The 25679-nt window shown below is 45.6% G+C and overlaps 1 long non-coding RNA gene across 1 annotated transcript; it reads left to right on the top strand.

Moving 5' to 3' along the window:
- The first annotated feature begins 13299 nt into the window (after positions 1-13299).
- Positions 13300-24220, top strand: LOC112984665 (uncharacterized). The gene is made up of 6 exons (XR_010391285.1): positions 13300-13371; positions 14698-14869; positions 16378-16697; positions 17369-17521; positions 18318-21147; positions 21558-24220. It is a non-coding gene; the product is annotated as an uncharacterized LOC112984665 (long non-coding RNA).
- Positions 24221-25679: the final 1459 nt, after the last annotated feature.

Consider the following 25679-nt stretch of genomic DNA (forward strand, 5'->3'; position numbering starts at 1 on the left):
CCCTTTTGTTTTCACTTCAGCTCAAAGCTGTCCTTGACTTGCTGTCTCTCCTTTCCCCTCTCTCCTTACCAGATCGAAAATGCATAAACCCAGTAAGCCCAACTTCCCTCCCCGTCTCGGTGCTCCCTCCAGGCACCTTCCTTGTCCTTGGAAATGCCAGAAGTTATCCCAGCTCTCCCAGAAAGAACTCACCTTTGTTTTTTGCATCTTGAAGGGCAGCTAACTTGAGCAAATTTTGTTCCCCATCACCCTGGGGCCTCAGCAGCAGGATGTCTCGTGCACCAGTTTGTTTCAGAAATGGATTTATTTTGCATCGTGGTGTTCTTGCCTCATTAAAACACCCACCGCCAAATGCAACTTTTCCCATTGTGATAGCCAGCTTAGCGAATTCCTTTAGACTCTTACCACAGAAACAGCAGATGGCTTCTGACCAAAAAGTCACTCCATCAGTATAATGCTTAATGCTGGAGGATAAGTATTAAGATTGCTGCTTTACTATGCATCCTGGATGCATAAAAACAGTTCAGTTCATCATCTCCAAGCTCCCTTCACTTGCCACCTGTTATTCTCCTCCTGTGAATCACTGAGTTCCCAGATAATCTCCATTTCTGCTGTGATATAATGGGCAGTTTTCACGCTGCTCTTCTGCAGTCTTTGGTGGCTGAAGGTGAGCAGCGATGGCTAATGCAAATGATTCCTGCACTAAGAGGCTCTCCTAAACAATTCGTCTGGTAACATTCATGTCCTGAACTTAGGGGTTTAAAAACATCTCTGAGTGTTATACACAGGTCACCAGGTCACGCTGTCCCTCTGTTTAGATATTGTTTTCAAGCTCTGCTAAACCCTGGGTTAATAAAAACACTTCCACAGATCAATTATTTCTTTTATTTCTTTATTTTCAGCAGGAACATTTTTTACATAAATGAATGTTACCCTGTAGCATTTGCAATCCAGATGTTGCTGCTTTGTGAAAAAGGACCCCGAAGTGAATTGACTATAAGGTGGTGATATGTTAAAAAATAAAAACAAAGTTGGGAAGTCAGTTCTTATATTTTTCACTAGCTGAGCCCTTAGAAAAACAGAAAGAGAAAAAGCATAATAAAAAGAGAAGTTGAACACAAATGTTTAAATTTTTTACTTGAATCATTGAATATGCTGTGAATAGTAATCTAGTCAAGGATTTTCTCTTCTTTTAAACTAAGTGATTTCAAACAGATTGTTTCAATGCAAAGCCGTATTACATTGCTAGGGAAAGAGACCATTTTAATCATCTAACTTGCACTTGCTTTTAAAGGTGGGGGGAGAGGGAGAGAAACTACTGGCCTACTTTGGGAAGATCAAGAACTTGAAGAGCAGTACGTGTTTGGCTATGCCCCAGGTCCGTTTTGACTATGTAATCTACTGTATATATAGGATAGTCTGGAAAAGAAAGCAGGGAATGGAAGAGAATCATTAGTAATAGCTGAGAATGGTGTTCAGTGCTGTGGGCTGAAAATAAGAAAAAGATTTATCTGCAAACAAGCAACAGTGCTCTAACCAAAGGGGACAGTCGGAAAATGGGTTGCTTCAGAGGGACTGTGATTTTGAGCAAGTGAGGGGACTCATAATGTGTTATTGTGTGTTGGGAGCATGGGCATAGGTGTGTGTTTGCATGGAGCATCGAGCAAGAGTAGTGGATGCTAATGCACGTTATGGATGTTTGTGCACGCTATCGCTTACATTTGTGAAGGTTTACATCCTAATGCCTGCCAGAAGGACAGCACACGTGTTGGGAAGACGCACGCCACGCACTGCATGCGTTCGCCTTGGGCTGCCTTGACAGATTTAATGCCGTAATGCCGGGGCATCAATATGCCTTGGATTTATCACTGGCGACGAATATTCCCGTAGCCCTTGCCCTCTGCTTGCCTGTGGTGCGGCAGCCCAGCAGATGGAGCAGCGTTCCTGCTCAAAGGGCTGCTCTCGGAGCAGGGGGGCTTCACTGCGCTGGGAGCGGGGCCGGATCCAGAGCAGCACTGTGAAAGTCAATAGAGTTAAGCCGATCGGCCCCCTGTGCATCTATAAAATACAGAATAAAAGGTTCAGTATAAAAAAATATATGTGAGATTGCCAGCTTCTGTGTGTGGGATTCTGTAATATATATATAAGATTAACTGAACAGTTTATATAGAAATATATCAGCTTTTCCAAACCTTATATGCTGTACAGTAGATTGTTTTTATCTGAGCTCTAATTTACAGCTAAAACTGAGACAAGGGCATAAGAGACTAATCCTTTTGATCACATTGCTATTTTATGATAAAGATATACTTTATTATTTTTAATAAAACAGTAGTAGCTGCTGTTAGCAGTATTCCCACAGCAGCAGCCATGAACGGTGGCACAAACAACAACAGAGACCCTTCTCCATCTCTTTTTTTTTTTCTTAATAAATAATTGAAGGAGAAAACAAGAAAAATATGGTGTAGGATCCAAACAATAAACAAAAACCAGGGTCAGAAAGCGGGGCACATGCTTTCTTCTCCTTTAAACCTAACTACCCATATTTTTTTTCCTTGCTGTGACAGAGAAATGTACTCAACTCTTTTTGTAGTGAATTGTATCTTGAAAAAACATTTTTATATATGGCAGTGCTGAGCAGTGTAACACAGTGATGGCACATTTTCTTCTGCGTTACAGTGGTGCAGCTGAGCCAGCTGTGCTGCCTTGCAAGGCATGGCCCTGGTCTGAGTTATTACTTGTGGCTCTGCCTGCCCTTAACCCCCCGGGGGTAATCTGGAAGAGCTGCTACACCCAAGTAAGTCTGAAATAAGAGATAAGCATTTGGCCCCTGTAAGCTAATGGGAATTTAGCCTTTCACAGGTTTTTTTTTGTCTCTCTCGACTTTATTGATGGAGCAATGGTCTCATCTTCCAGCTGTTAATGCACATTGTGCTTTGCTGGTGTTTGTGTATCACGGCTCAGCGTCCATTGCACAGTTCCCGAATCTCTTTACTCCAGAGCACGTACATGTCCTTTGGACATCTGATTTTACCCTTTGAGGCTGCCCTGTTGTAACCTCCCCCTGCGGCATCTTGCTGTCTGTTAGTCTGTCTCCAGGTGTCCACGACACGCTCAGTGTTCAGAGATAACGCTGCATTTTGAAGGCATTAAAGGTATTTAATTGCAAAGCGGACCAAACAGGAATGTAAATAGCTTCCTCTGAATAGAGGTATTTTACATTACAGCGAGGCATGTCTTTTTGGCATGCTTCCCTCTATTTCAAAAAGGCTAAATTTGGCTTCTGTTCAACCATCCTACCTAGTTACACAAGGTAAGCATTAGAAGCAAGCTTGGGGTTTTTGCATTAACAATCTTGTATGTATTTCTGTGCGTCTCGTTTCCTCTCTTGCTGTCCGTTCAGCAGGTGTCTGTATTTCTAGCATTGTGCCTGTAGCAGGAGCAAATGCTGGCCTCTATCACATCATTTTAACTCTATTTAAAAGCTGATCAGAACAGCTACAAATAGATTTAAACTTCAGCTTGACCTCTTTAGCCAAGCAAAATAAAAGCTGAGAAAGGATTAGATTGCTTGCTATGAATATATCAAGGGGGAAAAGCTGAGGAGGTGGGGGAGAGCTGTTTCCGTTGAAGATAGTGTTAGCAGAAGAACAAAGGGGGATAGATTTGTCATGAATTAGTTGAGCATGCTGGGAGCTTCCTAATGTCTAATCAAGGAAGTTCTGGGACCGTGGCTCAGCAGGAGCAGTCAGGCAAAACAGCAGGGCTGGTTCTGCAGTAGAGGATCCTCAGGGCAGGAATGGGATCATGGGGTTGAGTCCTGCAGGACCTGGACTCACCACTCAGGGAGTCCAGTTCAGTCCAGTGTTGCTTATTCCTATGTTAAGACCATTTAAGGCGCTAGCTGCAATAGCTTTGAGGTATGGTTGCATTGCTCAGTAAGAGCTACTGCTCAGCTGGGAGAAGTAACCAGAATCTCCCAGACTCTCTGCCTAATTCTGCCTTTTTTTCTTTTTCCAGCTCTCAGGAGCTAGAATGAGCTTTTGTCTCTGTTTCTTCTGGTTTGTCCCACTGCCATCTTCATCATCTTTGTGTTAGGTCTGTATCCTGGTGCTGAAAGTTATTCCCCACTCTGTCCTTGCCTCCCTCTCTGGAAGCCTTACCCCCACCTCCTTCACCTTTCTCCAGTCCCTTAGCTTTATTTACACCCCCAGCCAACCTTTGCCTTCCTAGGGACCAACAGTCCATATTCTTCATCAGATATCTCATTTGGACCCGTTGCTCCGTTCTTTGCCATCTGCTCCTCCCGTGGAGTCTTACCTGAGTCAGAGCGCACACCACACATCTGGAGTGAGTAGGGCGGCCCTCCTCTCACTGTGCCCACTTGCTTTTTATGCCCAACCTCTAAATGTCCTTTCTCTGTGCTAGAACATCTCTTATGCCTGCTCTCAGTAGGATTTTGTGGACATAATGGAGGCTAGAGCTAAATTCCCGATGCAGCTGGTGGATTGTAATGTTTCCAAGGTGGACATTTGGGTCAGTATGGTTGAGGCTTGCTTAGGACTGATTTTTCTGTCTTGTTGTGTACAATTGTGGCACTCAAAATATTTATCACTGAAGGCTCTGGCTAAAGTTGGAGGCAGGGAGGAAGCTTTAATTAGTTCAGTGCTGAGTATGATGGATGCATTTTCTGGGAGAGATGATCCAATTCTAATATCAGTTTTTTCTACAAGGATCTGTCTTAGATATGCTATCGGCTTTTGTCGACTGGTGGAAGCCTCCAGAACAGATGAACCTTTACTGAGGCAGTTCTCTGTAGTCTACTGTTGGGTCGGAGTCTGGCATTTGGATGAAGGTAGCACCTCTTTACCGATTCGCCACTGCTCTTGTGTTGCGTGGCACATTGTGCAGCGTGGCTGCCGGGCAGCAACTGGATTAATGAGTCTGAGACAGCCTGCCCCTCTGTGCAACCCGTGGGTCTTTGGTACCCTGGGACGGACCTTCATCAACCCATGCAGGAGTGGTGCTATCAGCCAGGGGAGGAGGAGGCTGTTACACAATCTCAGTCAGTCACTAAAGGAGTTCAGTACGCACTCTGGCAATATATTCTAGCTTTGTACTGCTAGAAGGGGGTCTAATCTATCTGATCCATCTACAATCAAATTAATGTCCAAACCTGGCTTTTGGATTCAGGTCTTTCATGAGGAACAGCCTGAGTGACAGCTATGGGAAAGAACAGAGAGATGTGAATTTCCTGCGCTATAACTCTTGAAGACTAAAATAGTTGGTATTCATAGTTCAGCTCAGCTCTGGCAGGGCTCTCTGAAATCATAAGTTACATAAAGGAGGAACCATGTGTGCTCAGATACACTAGATCTTTTTTTATTGTTATTGTACGAACTCTTCACTTTTAAGCAGCTACATGCCAGATGCATGCCACTTCCCACCCCAGCTTACAGCAGAATTTTAAATTATGGAAACACTTCTTGTCTGAACTTTGGCAAAAGGTCGTCTAAAACTCTGTGAGCATTGTGTGTCTCCCAGAGATGTAGTCCATAAACTTCTGGCACTTTGCAAGTATCGCAAGATAATATTTTACTCGGTTATGAAGTTTGTGCACTTCACATTAGTAGTACCAATACCTCAGAGGGACAAAAGAACATTTTTAGCATCTCATTTACATAATGGCTGAAATGAGAATTTGTTCCTTGTTGAATAGGTACCCTGGGGGTTCTTTCATTTGCTGTAGAGCTCTGTACAGCATGGAAAAAGCACATGAGTTACTAGCACCAATGCAGCTGAGGTACTTTCTGGCTTGTCTATGTCTTGCTACTCAAACGCCATTAACTTGCCACCTGCAGATTAGGCAGCTTCATTATTTCTTTATCGTGATGCTGATTAGCCAGCCATTAAGCACAGTGAAACCTGTGATTTCAAGGCAACTTTAAAGGAAGGCTGTGGACAAAAATTTGCTTGGGAGGATGGTGCTGAGAGCCCTAGTGCATGCTGCCTTTGTCCAGGGGGACCGAGGGGAGAGGAGGACACCTGGAATGATTTATCTGTGCAAATACTGAAGTCTCCAAGCACGTGTTTGTGCGGGAAGTCACTGTGTGTGAGGCAGCCAGATTCCCACTGCTGTACGTGCTGTACATGACCACGCTAGAAGATCCTAAGCCAAAGACTTGGGCAGGCAGTGGGCAGGAATAAATAAGTAGTTACTGACCATGTCTTACAAAAGGGATGCTGAGGACCAGGGAACTGAAGGGTGTTTCTCCACCACGTAAGGCAGCACAGCAGGGGAGTGAGCCCAGGAGCCAGCAGGCGTTTAGCACAGCAGCTGTCAGCGCTGAGATCCCAGCGGGGCTGATGCCTGTCCTCAGCTATCACGCACCCTCCACACTTGCCCAATATGGCAAAGAGAGCTTTTGTTGGAAATGGGAATTTCAAAACTCTGTCTTCTACTACTTGGTGCAATAAGCTAGCCTCAAAAGCAGCCTCCGTCTTGTTGCATGTGTTGACAACTACTTCTAGCAAATAGTGAGTCCAATTAGCCAACCCTTACCCAAAAAAAGTTCCCCAAAAAAGTTCCCATAAATGTATGCAAGAAATTTTGCTACATAAAGGAATGCAGTATCTGACTTACTAGTTTTTAGTGTTTCAGTTATGCTTTGACACTTGCAAGCCCCCAAAAGGGGGAACTTGTATTGTGGTGTCACAGAGGGAAAGTAATGAAAATTAATTGGAGTTATAAATTTAAAGAGAATTAGTTAAACTGCATTTAACCTAAGCGTGAACAATGAGTCAGAATTAGAGAAGTCTTCATTTGCTATAATTTACTTTGAAAGTGGATTAAGGTAAATTGAATTAAGGCCTCTTTAATTCTAAAATAGAAGCATCTACATAGGGATGCAATTTAACTAATCTGTTTTGAGAGTTAATTTGTAAAATGTGTCCGTGCATCCAAAACCATGAAAAGGGAGACGGGCAGTTCCTCAGTTAAAAGAATTGCCTTTTTTTTCCTTTTTTTGGAGATGTACACTGGAAAATGTCCTGTTATTTCAGAGATCCACAGAAGGGTCATTGGCGGTGGTTCCCCCTGTCCTGAGCCATGCAGGGGGGCTCTCAGACTCTACGTCTGTGAAACCAGCCCAGGAAGCTTAGAGCCCTCCAGCTCTGGATCTGCTGATGCAGCTCTCTGAGCCATTCAGCTCGATGGCACTTTTCTTGTCTAGGGGTGATATGGCCATGGCTGCTAGTTCATGAGGCTGTAACTTGAAAAGCAGCTAGAAACACAGAGAAGATGGTTTGCAAGACCTATTCCAAAAATCCAGCAATTTTTAAATATACAAAAATGTAAGGTGATTGTTCTTAACCCTCTCTAGTTCCAGAGCAGTCAGAGAGCACTGGGTAGGTATTTGCTTTTTTTCACTAAAACTTGCTAGATATTCCAACCTGAGGAAGAATATTCAGGTGTAGTGTCTACAGCGTTATAGACATATATTCTTTCTTTTGCCCCCAAAGACTACACTTGTCTTAATTTCCTCTCAATTACACTCAGGCATTAACTAATACTGACTAACTACAGCCCAAAATAATTATTGCTATCTGTTCCCTTTGTATATATAACTCCAGCACTGAGCTAGAAGAATAATGGCATATTTACAGAAGGCAGCTAATTAAATAGAGCTTCAATTGCTTTCAGTTTGCCAGAAGGAGCCATTTTCACAGCAAAAAATGTGTGCAAGCCTGTATGCTTACCAGGAACAACTCGGTATAACATAATTCAGAGTTCCCAAGACAAAAATTCAGTTCAAGACAAATTTACGCTGGCAATAAAAATCTCATTAAGGAAGATATGAAGATCTCTCTACTACACCATGACAGTTAAAAGAGGTTATCATTTTTTCAGTTTATTTAAGGAACAGTATATATTTCATTGTTCCAGAGCAGCTGTAATTGCAAGTGTCTTTCAAACACTGCTTGCAGTAGTGCATTTGTCTTATGACTGTAACTTCAGAACCAGCCTGTTGATGCATCTTCATTAGAACAGGAGAAGACACTGGAGTTCCACAGCTCTTCAACACTTGGTTCAGTTTTCCTATTTTTCCAGCCCCTCCTCCTGCATTTTGGAAATTCTCTCTCTTTCCCCCATCATTCAGACACCTGCAAAGATTTCCTGTGGTCACAGTTTGTCTCCAAATGTTTGCACCCTCTTTTGTTCCTTTGGGATGTTTAGCTGGAGCCGTTCCTGATAATTACAGAGCAGCAGTCCTCTGGCAAATCAAAGTTGGAAAGAACCATTCTTGTTAAAGCCTGTTGTTACCAGTCCCCAGGGCTTTTTCTGTTTTACAAAAACAAAAATAAGGGGATTGTTTCTGAGTTGTTTTTTTCCTCTGTTACAAAGGATGTGTGTTTCTTGTCCCAGATTCAGACAGAGAAGCCTGGTGCAGAGCTTCTTATTTACAGTCTTCCCCTTTGCAATAGTTGCTGAGTCTCTGAGTTGCTGGATGGAAAGCTGATTTTCTTCCCTTGCCTGCATATAATTCCTGAATTTGTTTTTATCTGTTGGAAGTAACAATTTGGCAGACATCAGCACTTTTCCCATGTTTAATTAATTCCTTTAATTTTGTGGTAAATGAGAATAATGGGGCTTAATTTTGCTATTTATGTAAAATTCATTGGTAATTATGGAGAGCACAGGAGATTTGGCTTTACAAACCAAAATTAAGTGACCTCTCCATGAGGATGACTTGGCACGTCTCCTTCACTCGTTGTGAGAAAGCGGAGATGGCATGGAGGCAGATGTCGCTAAGCTGCATTGAGGTTGCAGGAAGACAAAATATGGCAATGTCTGTGATTTTAAAAGTATATTCAATGAATGTAAACTAGTACCAAGAATGAAATAGAACATGCCATACAAAGACCCTTCCTACCAGATCCTCTTCTGATACAGTGCCACATCCCTTTGTTTTTCAAGGTGTGATACTGTCATGCCTCAGAGAGCTGAGAAGCAGGGGTAAAATCGGATAAATCTTTTATAAGGAATGTTTGCACTTGATGCAGAGCTGGGACTGAGGATACCTGCCTTGGGTTTCTGTTTCTGCCATACCTGACTTCTGTGCACTTTAGCAAGTTCCTAATTTTTATCTCCTGCTGCAGCACGGGGTTTATAGTACTTCTGGTCTGCTTTGTCCGGTTGGAGTGCAAATGCTTCGTGGGAGGATTTTTCATGAAAAGTGCGCAACAGAGCTGGGTCTGCTTCCTATTTGAGACCCCTGTGTGCTACTGAGACGTAGATAGTAAATAATAGCATGAAATGTGCACCGGCATCCGGTCGCTCGTGGATGTCTCCAGAACTTGGTAGAAGAGCTATGCAGTAGCCCAGCTCTTTCCACCACGGATGAGATGGGTGGATTGCTCTGAAGAGCTGGCAGAGTAACACACAGATGTGGAGCATGAGGCCAGGCCCTCATCGGAGAACAGTCTCTTGTCTCCTGTGCGTTGTGCCCTTGAGCCCAGGGCACAAAATGATTGCAGAGGGAAGGAGACTCTCAATGCAGTGAAGAAAGCTGGGCTTCGGAGCAGCTTTGCCGCTGCTGCTGGGGCTGTGTAGTGCTGGGTTGTGCCTCCCGGCTGCGGCTGCTTTGGGTCCAGTACTACCATAAACCCCACCTGCATCGCAGCCTCTGACCTTGGTTAGGTCTTAGGCTAGGCCAGGATTACGGGATGAGAGCTGGGAACTAGACCTGGGGGAGAAAAAAAGCTTTTTTAGCCTCTGCCAGAAGTGCGACCTATCTTTGCAGGGAGTGGGACAAGCTACAGGGGCTTCTTTGAATTTAGCTTCGAAATCTAATTTCAAAGGCAACCACTTGCAAATTTCCAACTGTCTTTTAGTCTTAATGTTGAAAGCCCCTTGTATTCCCCCAGTGGCAATGCTCAGCAGCCCTTGAAATTATTTCCAGTGTGTATCTTAAGTTTCAAAAGAAGGAAGCATGGGAAAAAAACAATCTAGATTCTCCTCAGTGATGCTGCATCAATACTTGGCTGATCTGTATAATGCTAAGCACAGCGGAGCAGAGCTGAGCTACCAGTTGCTAGCTAACGAGAGGATTAGCTATGCCTGCAGATGGGCAGGCATAACTTAAGCAAGAGGGCAAATGTGTAGAAAAGTCAAACTCAGACTGCAGGGGAAGGCAGTGCTGCTTTTCCTCCAAAGAGTGTCCTCTGCACAAACACCAGGCAGGAAAGCAAAGCAAAAGCAGTTGTTTGGCTGGGGCTTGAGGTGTGTTTTGCAATGAGTCAGTGCAGCTTTGCTTAATGCTTGTTACTACTAATAATTGTATTTATATTCCTGGCCAGCCCAAGCACTCTGCATTTTATATGCAATAATCAAATCCAATCAAAATGTATTCACAAACTATCAAGTAGGATCCATTTAACAAATAGCATCCTCCAAGGTGGGCTGGAGAACAGCGAAATCAGATGAATAGACAGCAAATAGTTTTCAAACCCAAGAAATAATGTAGCGATACTTTTTCCTATTGATCTGTTGAGGGACGAGGGTGGGAACAGGGCTTGAGGGCCAAGGGGTCCGGGAGGCAGTAAATGCCACGTTGCTCTGCTGGCAGCAGGTTGTCTGCTCTTGCCTGGAGCCTGGGGTCTGTGGGGACCCACCACCCAGCTGGGCAGGCTCCTGGGCAGCATTTGTACCGCTTTCCGGGTCCCTCAGGGCATGACTGGTCCCACATCATCCTTTCCATGATTTTACCCAGAATCAGCATTGAACAAACAGGCTGGGCCATCCTGTTAAACCTTTTCAATACTGGCATGATCCTAAGTTTCTTGAGGTCCTTTGAGGCTTCCTTGTTGAATACAGCTGATTCCAAAGCATCATGACTGCTTCAGAGAGGTCTTTGTCAATTGTTTTAATAGTCTTGAGAGCAAATTATTCGATCCTGCAGTTAAATGCCTACATGTATTGGTTGGTGTTTAAAATCTTCTGTTACTGTTGGAATAAAAAGTATTGCCATATCACTATAAAAGATAAACAGTTTTTCCTTCTTTTTAAATACTGAATAGAAATGTTTGCTGTTTATTTCTGCATTTTCCACATGATGTTTGACAATTTCTCCATCCTTATCTATTATGAAATCTGCAACCTTGCTAGGATTTAATGTCATGCTATTATATTAAATTTCCATCTTTTTGTTATTCTACAAGTCATAGAATTTCCATTGATACCTTTAGGTTCCTTTTTCCAAATTGTCTGCTCTGCTTTGTTGCCATTTTATGCTTCTTGAGATCAGAGCCATCATTTTTCTGTTTGTAATTGAATTTTTAAATGATTTTTACAGCTCTCATTTTAACTAAACTTTTTTCCCTTTTAACTAAAGAAACCTCCTTTCATGGTTGTAGGGTATTTTCATCCTAGATATCATTCACTCCCACTTTATTTTGCTCGAAAGCATTTTCAGTTCCTGTTCTGAGATGTCTCTTTTTGTGAGTACCAGCAATCAGCATTAATGGTCAAGCTTGTTTTTGCACAGGAAGAATGAAATGTAGTCATGATTGCTAGTAGCGAAGCCATGATGAATATTTAGGCTGGTGATTCGTTCTTTCTGCCTATCTTTTTATCCAGGGAGACTGACTGCTGAATCACCTCAATATAACTGCCATATTTTTTGTCTTAGAAAATAGTTTGTAAAGCGGTTCCCCGAAGTTGGAGCTGCTGTGGTAATGTCCCTTCTCTTGTACGTATCGTGGTAGATGTATTTCAGGAGCTCTGGAGGGGTCTCAGCGCGATGCCTCGTAATGCACTGCAGTAAGATCCTGCATTAACTGGGTCTTAAATTTATAGACAAGCCTCTAATTCTGCTGTCTCTGGGTTCAGGAGGTGAATACGGCAGTTCGAGCCAGGGCAGAGCTGTACCGAGCAGGAATTACAGCCGGGGATGTCTTGATAAGGAAATAAAAGGGGCAAATTCAGTAAAGGATCAAATCAGGCAGCTTACTAAGGAAGGACTCGGGTCTGAAGGCACATGAAGACACCTCAACTACTTTACAGTGCGGGCGTCAGTGAGCCGCGGGGTGTTGGCGGGTAGGAAGAGGGAGATGGACCTGCTCGTAGATAGACCATCTGCCCTCCCAGAGGAACGGGGACTGGCTGGAGCTTCAAGGGACCGAATGTATTAGGCTGAGATGAAAAACGATGCTTCTTGAGGGAGTCGGGCTCTGGCTCCGACCCACGCAGAGCACGGCTGACAGTGTTGGTAGTGAAAAAGGGCACGACTTATGGACCTGCTCCATGAAGCGGTGCAAGCTGGGTTCGCTGGGCAGGGGCTGGTCACCTGTAAGAGCTCGTGGTGGGGAAAACGAAAGGCAAAATAACAACCGCAAATAGCAGGTGAAAGGAGTTGAAACTAATTAGGGCTGCGGCATGATGTGAAGTCGTGGGAAGCTGCACATCGCGCTGTATGTAACTACCTGATGATTATCACAACCTCTTTGTTCGCCTGAACGCCTCCGGGCAAACCCCAGCCCCTCCTCAGGGGGTCAGAGGAACAGTTGCATTTTGCCCTCAGAGAGAAATCCTCATCGACTTGAACAAGACAGACACCCGTGCTGCTTATTCTATGCTTTTTGTGTGCTTGTTGGCTGTTAGTTTAGCATTTTACAAGTGAGGCTGCGAACAGATGATAATATTATTTTCCCTTTGCACATTTTTTCTATAAATTTATTCTTCATGTCCCTGCAAGAACCAAGTTTCCCCTCTGTTGTTCTTGTTACTGGCATTATATATAGATAAAACAATTCAAGAGAGTATTTTTCCTGGTTAGGCAGAGCAGAGATACGATATACCATAGGCACATCTGTCAACGTGATGCTCTGCCTGTCTTTACTTTCTCACAGTTTGCTTGTGGTCCATTTAAAATCAGATTACGACTGATTGGTGCCTGCATTCTAACTACTTCGCACGACGCTCCATCCGCTGATGTATAAAACAAAACTGAGGCGACTGGAAAGCCTGAGGGATCAATTCCAAATATCACTGTGTAATAAAACCGTATTTCCTTAATTTTTTTATTGATTCTCCTGTAATGCTGCTGTGGTAATGTTAAAACTCAGTGACTGACAGTGGCATCCCATAGAAGTGCTTTAAATAGCAGTACCAGGGAAGAAAACAGGCTTGGCTTTTGCAACAGTTTTGCTCCAGCTGGCCCGGAGGATTTCCCTGACAGGGAGGGAATATACTGTGCACCTTTTTCCCTTTGAAATACAGCATCTGTATTTCTTTCAGCCCTGTGCTATGCTTGTGAAGTCAACAGGATTCCTGCTGTTGGCACCGCTGGGCGCAGCCTGCAGCCTTTCAGAGTAAGTACGTGTATTTGGTGTGTACACTGGAACTAGCTGGTTGTGTCGGATAGGGACCTGGGGCTTGTTCGAAGGCAGTCCCAGACTGCTCTTCACGTGAAATGTAATGCGAAACAAAGGACAGGGACGTTTCTGTGCCATGGGAGGAATTTGGCTAATGAACAGTCACAAAATGTGCACCACTTGCAGGTGGGAGTTTCAAGGGACCGTGAGAGGGTTGTGCCAGCGGGGTGTGGAAGTCCCTTGAAGCGCTTGGAGATCCCGGCCTGCCGGTGGAAAACGCGCTGCGGACTTGGTTGCGCACCGAAACCCGCAGCGCTGCACTGACGAGAGGCGTTTCTCAGTCTGCTGCCGGCGAGGCTTTTGGTTGTGCGGGTAGGGTGTTCAGAGCTTTCTGGCATGGGCTTCCATTCCTGACGAGCACACGCAAACGGAGAGGGCAAAAAATTTAAAAAGATGGGAAATGAATATAGGGGAGATCAGAGGCTTCTGGGTGACTACTGGTTTCTCTGTCCAGATGGGCTTATCTGCCCTCCTGAGCACCGCAGAGCAGACAAAAGCCATGGCCTGGGGCCCACTTCTGCACTGGGAAAACGTTACTGGAAATAGTCTCCTGCAGGTTCCCCCAGGTCCAGCAGAGACAGTATGTGCCATTGGGATAGATATAAATCTCTGAAACATTTGTGGTCCAAAGCTTAGAAACAAGAGCCAGAAACGTTTGCTCAAAATTGTGCCAGTTGCAATTTGCTGAACTAGAACTGTTTGCAGCAAGTAAACCAGTTTCCTGGCTGCAACTCTGAGCTCGTTTGCTGTTGACTGAAGTCGGGCAGTGGTATTGCTTGGGTGTGATACTGAATGAATATTGAGTGCGCCTCTAAGATAAAGTCATTATTTAGGAGCTCATTAAAGTACTGGCCTTGAAAAAATTTCCCTTTGCTAATGTCCTCTTCCATCACTATGTCAAGGCTTGGAGCAGGTTTGGAGAAAGAGCGGCACGTTCGCAGAGCTCCTGTGGCTCCCTCTCGCCTTTTACTTGGGGGGGCTGCTGCAACCAGGGCTGGAATAAAACTTTTTTAAGCCTAGAGCAAAGAAAACACCAGGTGGTAACAGGAGCTGCAAATTGCTAAGCAACTCTGGCAAAGTCCCCCAGCACCCTCATTTCCAGAAAAAAACCTGGAGGCTGTTTCCTCTCTCTGTGGAGTGGCCTCCTTCCTTTAGCTCTGGTATCCTCCCTGCTTGGGAGCACGCGTCTCCCCTCGCTTTCCCACACCCCTTTTCTCCTTCCTCTCCTCAGGATCCCGAGTTCATCTCATGCCATGTTTGCAGGATTTGCAGACGTCAGGAGGAGAGCAGCCGGAGCCGATCTCGCCCCCGTTATCCGGCGTGCCAGGCGCAGCCGTCGTCCAGGAGGCCATCACCCGTCCTCGCCCTGCGCGTCGGAGCGGCTGAGACTTCGCTGATGGAGAGCTCAGGGCTGCCCGCGTTCAGCTGCCAAAAGGTAACTTTAACTGTCAAAATGAAACTTTTTGCACTTGTGTTTCCAGGTAGCCCCCTTATGGTTTCCTAGACGGATGCTTTCAAGATTATTATTTCACTGGCAAATAAAAAAGTTTTGACTCATCACTGCAAAACTCGGGTTGACAGCAAGTGTCCTCTCTGGAGAGTCGGTTTGTCACCCATCTTTTCTCCAGATGGCATGCAAGGGCCTTTTGGAGCTTAAATAAATACTGATTTGCAGTAATGGTATTTAATCCTCTTCAAGCCATAATTTACAGAATCTGATTATTATCATAATATCTGATCTACAGTTCTTAATGCTTTATTGTTATCCCATTACAGGAAGGTTCTGCTGGCACTGCGTATTGTCTACTTCTCTTACAAATGTTCTACAGAAACCTTATTAATTATTAGTCTCATAAAACACCTGTTAATGTTACCATTTTAATAAATCTCCTCCTTAATTAAATTAGGTGATTCTGATAGTAATCCTCTAATGTCCACTGCCCTTCTATTCTCATCACAGTCTGACTGTACAATGGGAAGCAATGTTCAATTATAATTGATGTAGGCCATAATTCAGAACCAAATTATAACATATAAAGCCATATGATCATTGAGGAATATAATAGATTTCCACACTGAAGTGTCATTTGGATTGATTAGTGCTGTTTCCAGAGCCTTATTAGAGGTGAGAAAAGGCTTAATTCAAAAGCGCCTTTTCTTTTTCTTTTTTTCCTTTTCTCTTTCTCCCTTTTTTCTTAAATACATGCACACTATCTCCTCCTTGATACACAGCCTCTAATTCAAACACTTTGGTGTACTGGTCACAACGCCTACTTTCCCACTTGTGTTTCAGTTCCAAAGCTGATCTTTAAAAAAAAATAAAAATAATAAAAAAAAAAATTTAAAGGCAGACTACATGATGATTTTTATTTAATGATTTAATAAAACTTTTTCTCCTGAGATAGAGATGCTAGAAATCTTGCTGATCTATTACTGCTGCTAACCAAGCATGAAAGTACAGTTATATATGATACAGCAGTGTAAGCTATAAGCAAAAAGATAAAAGTGTATAAGAAGAAAGACCTTACGCTAGCGGGAATGTTGCTTAGGCACCAGGAAGGTTTCCTGCGCTGAGGCAAACAGGCTGCCCATTTGGGTCCAGGTCGTGTCCTCTCCTTAGAGAATGTCTCAGGGGAGGCAGGGAACCTGTCCCGTGACCACACCGGGGTTCCCGTGGCTTCCGTGTCCTTCTGGTATCTGGGCACCTCGTGGCCTTGGCTGCTGCTTCTCAGCTTTGTGAGTGGGGAAGTGCCACATTTTAAGGGGTTAGCGGTGGTTCATTATCTCACAGGAAACCTCCCAGAGCACAGTGGAGCTTTCTGGGCTCTGTGGTGAGAGCCTGACCGTTGGCTCCAGACCTTTTTTGCAGCTGCAGAAGTCTCTTTACATTGTGTCGCTGCCTGCCTCCCCTTCTGATAATGGTCGTTCACGTTTTTCTCTCAGTGGACATCTTTTATGGAATTTTGCCCGACTTTGCTAATGGTTTGCTGAAACTGCATCGTTTGGATGAATTCTGAAGTATCAGCTTTGGTTGCTCCTTTGCTCAGCACCAGATCCGTTGGGTCCTTCATCTCAAGAAGACTGTTTTCCCTCTCCTGCCCTCATCTATCCAGATCAGATGCCTTTTCAAGCAAGGACTGAGAAGGGACTGAAGAAGATGAGGACTTCAATCTCAAGTCATATGAAACAAGAAATAAGAATAACTGGAAATCCAGGATGAGCACCCATGGAATACAGGCTGCTAAGGAGCAGGTGTAGCACAGGTAACTTAAAAGTTGCTGAAAAGCACCACAAACAAAATGAGGTCCTAGTTCACTATGTTTGACAAACATCCTCTCAAGTCATTCTCTAGCATTTCTCTACTGACTGAACCACAGCTGTTGCTGGCTGTAGGATTTCGCAAGTCAAGCTTGCGATTAGGCATTAGCTCATGGCAGCACACCATAGATCTTCCTCTGGGAAAGAGCTGATGCCTGTTTCTCTGTGCCCTCCAAGCACCGCGTGGCAGATCCTCTATTCATTTGTGCACAGTGGGTTAATTGACAGCGAGTTTCCTGCAGCTGAATACTGCCTGCCTGGGGTCAGTATTTGGCTCTTCCATCTTGCTTTCCTTTGACATCTGATATGAACTTCCAGCATCACACAATCAAAGGAGGCAATCCTCAAAGCTGATGAGTCTTTTTGTTGCTAGGAGACGACTTCTTGAGCAGCAACATTCATTAACTTGTTGGGAGTGGATAAGGAACCACGAATTAAAGTAATTTGAAAACACTTCTACCTTCACACATTAATTGCAAACACAGGGAAATCATCCTGAAATCTGGGTATTTTGGTTACTCTCAGAACATTGTTATTTTAATAGATTGTTTGGATGTCTCACAGTGGGGCTATCAATGTGCATAGTTATTGCTATCCTCCCACTCTTTCTCTCCAGATGCATTCAAACCATGCTAAACGCAACAGAGCCCAGCGCTTGCACAGTCCTGCCTCTGCACTCTGTTTGGCCCCAGAAACGCTCAGATACCATTGAGTGGTTACATGTGGTGATGCTCAGAACCGGTTTGTAGCTCACTCTTGCCGATCTTTGGTAGGTGAAGTGTGTTGTCTGTTAAGCTGCATTCCCATTAGAAAGAATGCAGTCGGTGATAATGCATTAATTGTATTGGTTTCAAAATTTTTTTGAATGTAACACATCTCTGCTGGGAGAAGGGGAGACAGGCACAGAGTCAATCTTGTCCTAAGCATGCTGCGCTTTGTAGCTCACCCTCCCTGAATAATTCTTTGGACCATTTAACAACAACAAAAGCATTCCTGTGGGTCCTTTGAAGGAAACGGTCTGTGGCTTCTGCCTTGGGAGGCTTGATCCTGCCCCATCATACCTCCCTGGCCTGGAGAGATCCCCTTGCCTACTGCAGCTTGTTCACCTCCTCGTGCTCTGTCTGCCTTTTTGCCGTGGTGGTGTAGGGACAGGCTTGGCCAACCATTGCTGGGGTCGAGAAGGGGAGCGGGGGGCCATCTCCGATTTCCCCACGTGGCTGCATTTAGCATCCTCTCTGGTCTGGCCCAGGCACGTGCAGGCAGAGCAGCTGTGCTGTGCCACACAGTGAAAATGCGTTTCCTGTATCCCGCCCAAAGACAATCGCTTACTGCACATTAGCGGGATATAGCGGAAAATTTATGTATGATTTCTCTCTCTGTTCAGATTGAACAGAAATACCATTCTGCAAGAGAAGTGGGCCTCAGCGGAGCTGAATGGCTCAAAGAATGGGTCCTATCAATGCTGATAATCTTCCCTAGTGATAATGCAGTGGATTATATGGCGATTGGATGCTGAGAGTACGCTGACCTTAATCTCCCTTAACTTTAGTTTTCTCTCCCATCAGATTATAATGGAGAAAGTACAGCATGTGCCATAGAAGATTACACACATCCTGCCACACTCCGCAGATGGCTGATACAAAAATCAGAGACAATACTAAAATAATTAAAAAGCCCACAAAAATAAACCAGTGCTTTCAGCTCCTTTGTGAGGCTGTGGCTAAGGAAACTGAGCCAGCCAGGCTGAAATGCACAATATAAATGTAAGTAGATCTTATTAAGATTCTGTGTGGCTGTTAAAGCATCCTCAGCTCTTGCTTCCAGCTTAGCATCACGACTAATGGGGAAGAGAAGGAGAGATTAGTTTAGGTTACTTTGAGACACCACAGATACACACAGGAGGCATCCGCTGTTGCTTAAACTTGTATTTCACGGACCTGCTATGTGATGAGCGGAGTGCCAAAAATACAGAAGAGTTGGCACATAAAATCCATGTCTACTTTATCTACTCTGTCAAGACTAAAAAAAGTCCTGAATGAGCCTTGGAGAGTCAACAAATCACTGCAACAGCAGCTGAAGAAGGAAGTTCAGCATGAGTTCAGCTCATTAGAATTCCCTTTAACGTGCACCCTCGCAGGCCAGCGAGCTGCACGGGATTTCGGCGAGCGGAAGGATGCGTGTGAACTCGTCAGCAAGCAGAAAACGGACAAGGTTGATGTGACTGACCTTCAGTGTTGAAGCCTGATCGTTCCTGTCATTTGAGATGGCGGTGCAGGAAGAAAAGGTCACTGGGTGCACCTTTGATTTGGAGAGGGTGAGAAATCAGCTTTTTGCACGGCTTTCTTGGGCAAATCCACACCTGTCTGCCGAGAAGCATGTTGTATTTATTTCTTGGTCTTTTGCTTGTACTAACACGAGGCCCTAAAGGGGAGAGCAGCTAGGTAGAGAAGTGGCCATTGCAGAGTATAAACACGTGATCATTCATTTAGAAAATGCCCTTTCCTCCTGGCAATATTTGGTTAAAAAGCAGACAAGGCCTATGAACAATGAATACTCTCCTTTTTTGTTTTTCCATGTACATGATGCAAAAAAAAAGACTTAATCCTGCAGTGCGTACGTTGGGCAAACTTCTCATTGACTCCAATGGGAGTTTTGCTCAGGAACTGCAAAACAGGCCCAGTAACGTTATTTCCATTTATTCAATAGTTCTGAGATTGAAAACGATAGAGACTGGGCAAAAGAAATAGCAGGGGCATCTCATAGCCATGTGTCGCTTCATTAAACATCTGAAAACGGCAATGAAAAAGCAGAGATTGCAGAATGAGATTTCCAGACAGCAGAATGATAGCATAAAAGACTGTACTCCGCTTGTACAATATACAGGCGGTCAGAAAAATAAAGGCAGCAAAACTATCTTGCATTATAACAGACAAGGATTTTCATAGCTATTATTTTGGATACACAGGAAGTGGAAAACTGCTTCACACAAGAGAGTCACTTGTTAACTTTGGACACCTAATATGTGAATGCGTAACTCAGATAAAAAATCACGTGGCTTTATCCTTCTCCTTAACAGGAAATATTTGCATTCAGAAGCTCAAGACGTAGCATTGAGTAGCTAAGGAATATATGACAAAATATTGTAATGCTAATTGACATCGTGTGCAAGAAAATTAGTCCTTACGAGACACATTATTGGCCTTTGTTGCTGTTTTAAATAGAAAAGATTTGATCAATCTTTGCCCTGTCAGTATGGGAAGAAGTGACTAGAAGATGAATTCATTCAAAGCTTTCTGAAGATGCGACAGTTCCTGAAGGAAGGGTTGCTTTTTATCCTTGCAGAAAGGTGCCAGCTGGCCAGGAGGGGCAGAACAGTCATCCCATTTTCAGATCCATCTTTCGGAAGTCATCCAACATCTCATCCCATGCTTTCTGAGTCATGACAAAGAGATATGGATAAAGCAGTCGCAGAATTTATTAAGTCTATAGGGCCTTGGTCTGAGTGACTTCTCTTTGCTTGCTATTTTCAGTAACAGAGGCCTTGATACTTTGCACTGAAAGGGTCCTACAGCTGAACTGAGTGGGTGACCTTGATAGTGGTCATGGTCAGCTAAGCGGGGGAAACAGCACTGGGCAACCCGAGGCTCAGGACTGAGCTCCTTGAGGAGCCCAGGAGACACCCCCAGGCCTGGAAACGCCCACTCCCGCAAGTATCCCTGCCGGTCCTAAATATGCAGAACCTGCTTCTGCCCCCGAACTGTTGGTATTTCTCCCTCGCTGCTTCTGAGAACTGCTTTGAATTTGCAGAGCAGGACCATTAGGCATTCGCATCAGAGAGAAAAAAAAAAAGTGAAAATATTTCCTCCCCAAACAAAATTCAGAACGGTGGCTTCAACTTGTTGAATCCATTCATGACCCCAGATAGATCGCCCCAGCCACACAGTTTAGCTTTTGAAATACGGCATTAAATTTGAGGGTAAACAGTAAATAACTAAAATGCTGGCGGCAGCAGTCTTGCGGCCCTCCTTATCGACAGCTTGGCCCCGCTATCACAAATGGCCCCGCAGGAGCCGGTTGCTGGGCCAAGGCCGACCGGCCGCAGGGATCGACGCTGCAGCGTGGAGGGCCGGGAGCTCCCAGCAGAGCCGGCAGATCGATGCTTCTGCCCTTTGAAAGCCCAGCTCTGCTGCAGGAGCGGCAGCTGGAAACAGGAATGTGCTTGGGATCTCGCTGTAAAAAAACAGGGCCTAACTCAGCGGCCGCCCCTGCGCTGGCATCGCACGTGGTGCAGAAATCCCCTCCCCGTGGCCCTGGCCCTCGGCTCCCCACCACGGCTCGTCACCCTGCCTCTGGCTAACGAACTCCCGCAAAACCACGTCCCCACCAAGAAATGAGGTAAGAACAAGCGTCACACGTGGGGTGGAGGTGGGATGGAGGAAACCTGAGCCCGTGAGTCCCTCCAACACACGTGGTGATTTGCATTTTGGCTTGACTCAGCCTCCTGGCAGTCCCCTTGGTGGTGCCTAAGCCAGCCCTGCTGCAGGGGAGATGCTCCGAAAGCTGTTTCTGACAACAGGCAATTTGTAATCTACATTGGTACTCCAGCACTTTTTTTATTTTTTGGGGGTGCGTCTTTTTTTTTTAGGAAAGAGCTTTTGTCTTGTGCTAGCTAACATGGTTAGATCGTAAGGTGGGCAATGAAAATTGTAATTCCCACCGTGCTTGCATGTTTTCAGGCTAGTCTTTTGGCTTTAGTCTGATCGCCCACCTTAACGTGGTAATCTGTCTTGTCTCCCCTGGCACAGGTCTCATGAGGCAAATTAGCTATTCCAGGAAATTCAACGTAGCTCTGGCTCTGGGACCTTCCAGGTGGGGACGGCGCGTTGCTGAGCTCCCGCTGTCCTCTTGCGTCTCGCCCCGAAAGGCTGAGCTGGCGAACCAACGGCCCAAAGCCTCCCCAAACGGCATGGGACGCCTCGCTGCTTCTCGCACGCGTCTGCTGGAGCTGCAAGCTTGGCAGCCCAGGAGGAGCCGGCACGCCAGGCAAGTGCCGGCACGTCGGCGTTTCCGTCACCCAGATCTCACCTGCTCCCCAGATGGGCCGCTGCTGATGCAGGGCACCTCCTTGTTAGCTCTCACGTGCTCTCCGCCTCTCTTCGTTGTCTCAGGCTTTGCTTCCTTGCTTTGGCTGTTAAAGAGGACTTTTGCATTGCGGTTTTGTCGCACCTGGATCTGTACAGCGCTTTTCAGGTTATGCAGTTCCCTGCACACCTTTGGTTTGTGCTGGCTGTGCTTTCTGTGTAATTATTGCTCACGTGAAGGCCTGGGGGGGATTTGCTGTGAGCTCCCAGCCTTGCAGAGGGCTCCCGGCTGCTGCAGCCTCCAGCGACGCTGCAAAGCCGGGGTGAGCGTGGGGCAGTGAGGAGGGACGGCCTCGCGCCGGTATCCAACTGAACTGCCCAGCGCTGCTGCTGGAAAGTAGCACAGATCACAGTCATAATACAGCCCACGGCCTCTGGAGCCCAGGCACATTAGAGTCTAAAGAGAGAGATATGCTCCCTAATGGACACACGCAGGGTTTTCGAGCATCTGTGCATCTTTCTCTGATTGTCAGCCGCGGAGCCGGCGCTTCGCCGTGCGCTGGGCTCGCTGCTGCAAGCTGCCACCGGCTCGTCCCAACTTCCTTGATTGTATCTGTGCCCATCGCTCGCTGCTTGCGAGATGAAATGGAAGGCAGCAGCAGCGATGAAGATTAAATGAGCAGCGAGCGGAGCCTGAGCTGAATTTAGGGAGGGTAATTAGCGGTGCCGGTGCTTCTAATGAGAGTAAGGGGGTTTCGCTTTCTTCTATTATCCGCGTGGCACCGGGGGAATGCCAGGCAACTCCCTCCTGATCCTCCTCTAATTAAAAGGTTTTTCTGAGTAAGGACGGGAAGGTATGAAGAAGTGATAAATTAAAGCTTGTAAGTTCCTCGCTCTGTGCTCATGCTGCAGCAGTAAATAGATTCTGCCTCTCGCAGCGAGGCCGGCAGAGAGACCGCTGCTTTCCGGTTGCAAACTGCTGTTTGTAGTGCTCTGAGCAGCTGAGGAGGCCGACTGCCGTGTTTTCCCACCCAGCTCAGTCCCGAGCACAGGGCTCTGCTGCGTCCCGCTACTCAGCTAACTGCCTGGCTGGACACGGGGCCAGGAGACGTCTCCTGAGCAAAGCAAAAAGAAACGTGCTGAGCGTGGTAGGGCTCTGCTGGCATTAGCAGAGGAAAGGAAGAGACTTGCTGCCTTCTAGCAGTCAAAAGTAAGGGTAGAGTGGCTTCGAGCACTTGTGGCAGCCCATGGGCTGCACTGGCCTCTCTTTCCCAGTATGCAGGGTGAAAAATGCAGCTTTTCTGCCTAATTACAGTGTCTGGGCTTCCACCTGACATCTCCCTGTGCGTTGCTCACGGCAGGCCAGAGAGGAGTGGAGGTGCCTGGCAGGTCCCAAGGATGGAGCAGGAGGAGGCTGAAACCCTCTCGCCCTGGCGGGTGCCGCGGCCCTACCCTGGCAGCTGCAGCAGACCGAGCCGGGGCGAGCGCCGTGCCCCTGCTCCCCGCTGACCTCCTCGGCGCTGGGCTCGTGGCTAAGGCACTCGGGCAGAGCACAAAAACCAGGCAAAAATGCTTCAGGTGCAGCATAAGGGATGGTTTTTGAAGTTTTCTCTGAAACCTTTTTGTTTTTTTTAAAGAAGGTTTAGCTAGAATGAAATGCGAAAGGAGGGCTGTTTTCCTGCAGAATGGGATCTTTTCTTTTTTAAAATGGAGTTGTAAGTGAGATGACATTTCAAAACAAAATTAAAACCTGCTCCCCCCTCCAATATTAAAAGAATGTCAAAATGGATTTTTTTTTAGGTTTAAAAATCCAGCTTTTGGACCTGACCAAAGCATCTTGATGGTTCAATAGCATTTCAAAATACTTGGGTACATCCAAATTTGCATGTTTCGGGGAAAAATTTTTTTTCCAAAAATTGCAGTAAGCTCTCTGCAGAAATCACTGCCTGGTCTGTCCTTGCGGTTTGAGGGAGGGTTTGTTCCTACATCTCCTGATAGATTTTTTCCTTTAAAACGTAAAACTCATGCATGGTATAGACACTTGCACCGAAGAGCACACGCCCTATGAGTTTTCCAAGATAAGTATTTTAAATCCAGCTTTCCCCAAAGCTCTAGACATGCATTATTTACAGCTTAGAATAATAATGTTACAAGCTGTATTATATTAAAATTGTTTCATAAAATATTACGATTATCATTTTTCGTAGCTTGACTTAAGGTGCACAATTTATATAAAACAATATGAATTATTTTCTGTTACAAAAATTATTCCGTGTGGGCTCTGTGTATTACAGTTATTAATCTTTCTATTTAAATGCAAATTTTTCCTTTCAACTGAAAGCTAAAGATACTTTTTATACAACTAATAAAACACAACTTTGATCTTCTGATCCCTCATCAGGGAGATGCCTTTTTCAGTTATGTTTAGGATGTCTCTGCCAGAACGTGGTGTTCCTTTACAACAAGGATGCTTTCTTCATATCTATGTATATGTATGTATATATAGTATGTTATTCCTGGTAAGAATGAAATACTCATTTGTACAGCAAGGTGCTACTTGGGCAATCCTTAGTTGCTTTGTTTTTGTAATAGGAAAATGTAGATCTCAAAAGAGTAGTGTCCTTTTTGTGGACGTATGCCGTTACTGAAAAACAGGAGGGTAATTTATCCTTAGAAAAACCTACTTTGCGAGGGGGCAGGTTTGCTGCCGTGTGGAACCTGGACTCGAGATGGCTTTGAGCAGGTCGCCACCAGCTCAGAGGGGGACGGGTAGAGCAGTCCTGGCTCACGCTCTGCTGGAAGTCAGGCTGGGCGGTTGGAGCTGCTTCATCCAGCCTTAAATCAATGATCGAAGAAATGTCAGGCTTCCCGTAAACCAAAGTATACGTGCTGCTAAGAAACTGCAGAAAGTTTCGTGTCAGCCCCAAAATACCCTATCGCCAAGTACTCAAGTGACACGGGAGAAGTTTGGTCTGTCAGGCAGAGATGCTGGAACCTCCTCCCTCCCTCCAGCTCTTTATGGCTTTGTGTTTTAATAACACTTGTTTCTCATTTTCTTAACGATGAGCAGTGGTGACCAATGGTCGTGGCAGCTGAAAGGGCCTGTCCCCTGATGAGAGGGCAGAGATCCGCTCTGCCGTTTCCCTCCATGTGGCCAGGGCAGCCTGGGCTACCAGTGCTGGGCCGTGGGCAAGCGTGAGAGGCCTTTGGCTGGGCTGTCCACCCACACCGCTGCTCTGCTCGGCTCCGGTAAGATGGTGGAAGTGGCGCAGCTGGACTGCAGTGAGACTTCCAGTATCCCACGCTGGGAGTCACCCCCGGCTGGTGTTTTTGCAGGTCTCTCTGTATGTGCAAAACGTGACATTGCTCCGGGAGAGAATTAACTCTTAGCTATCAGAGAGGCGGTATCCTGAAATCAGCCATTTACGCCATTTCAGACCAATTTCTGCCAACTCTTGTTCTGATAAGTGCTCCTATTACTCCGAGCAGCTCCGAGGACTACGTCTGTAATAAGGTTTATAGCGTCCGACTTCTAGGTACTGTATTAGCAAAGGAGGTTGCAAACCATGTGGTACCTCCATTTGCAGCCTTGCCTGAGCACAGACCTTCCATCGCGCCCCGGAGAAATGCCGTGTCCCCCTGGCACGAGGTTTTCTGATTTTCTCCCACGTGTCGCGTGTGGGCCAGCGGAGCGTGTTGTCCTCTGCTCGCTGGCCACCGCTCTGTCTCCCTCGTTCGTTTTGGTCTGACTAAGCCCAGGCAGCAAGGCGGCTGCTTCAGCCAGGGGAAATACAGGGAGCAGCGCTATAATTAACGGGCCGTATTAGGCATTTTACAGTTCTGACA

This window comes from Dromaius novaehollandiae, chromosome 12 (genome assembly GCF_036370855.1).
Source record: "Dromaius novaehollandiae isolate bDroNov1 chromosome 12, bDroNov1.hap1, whole genome shotgun sequence".
Classification (NCBI taxonomy): Eukaryota; Metazoa; Chordata; class Aves; order Casuariiformes; family Dromaiidae; genus Dromaius; species Dromaius novaehollandiae.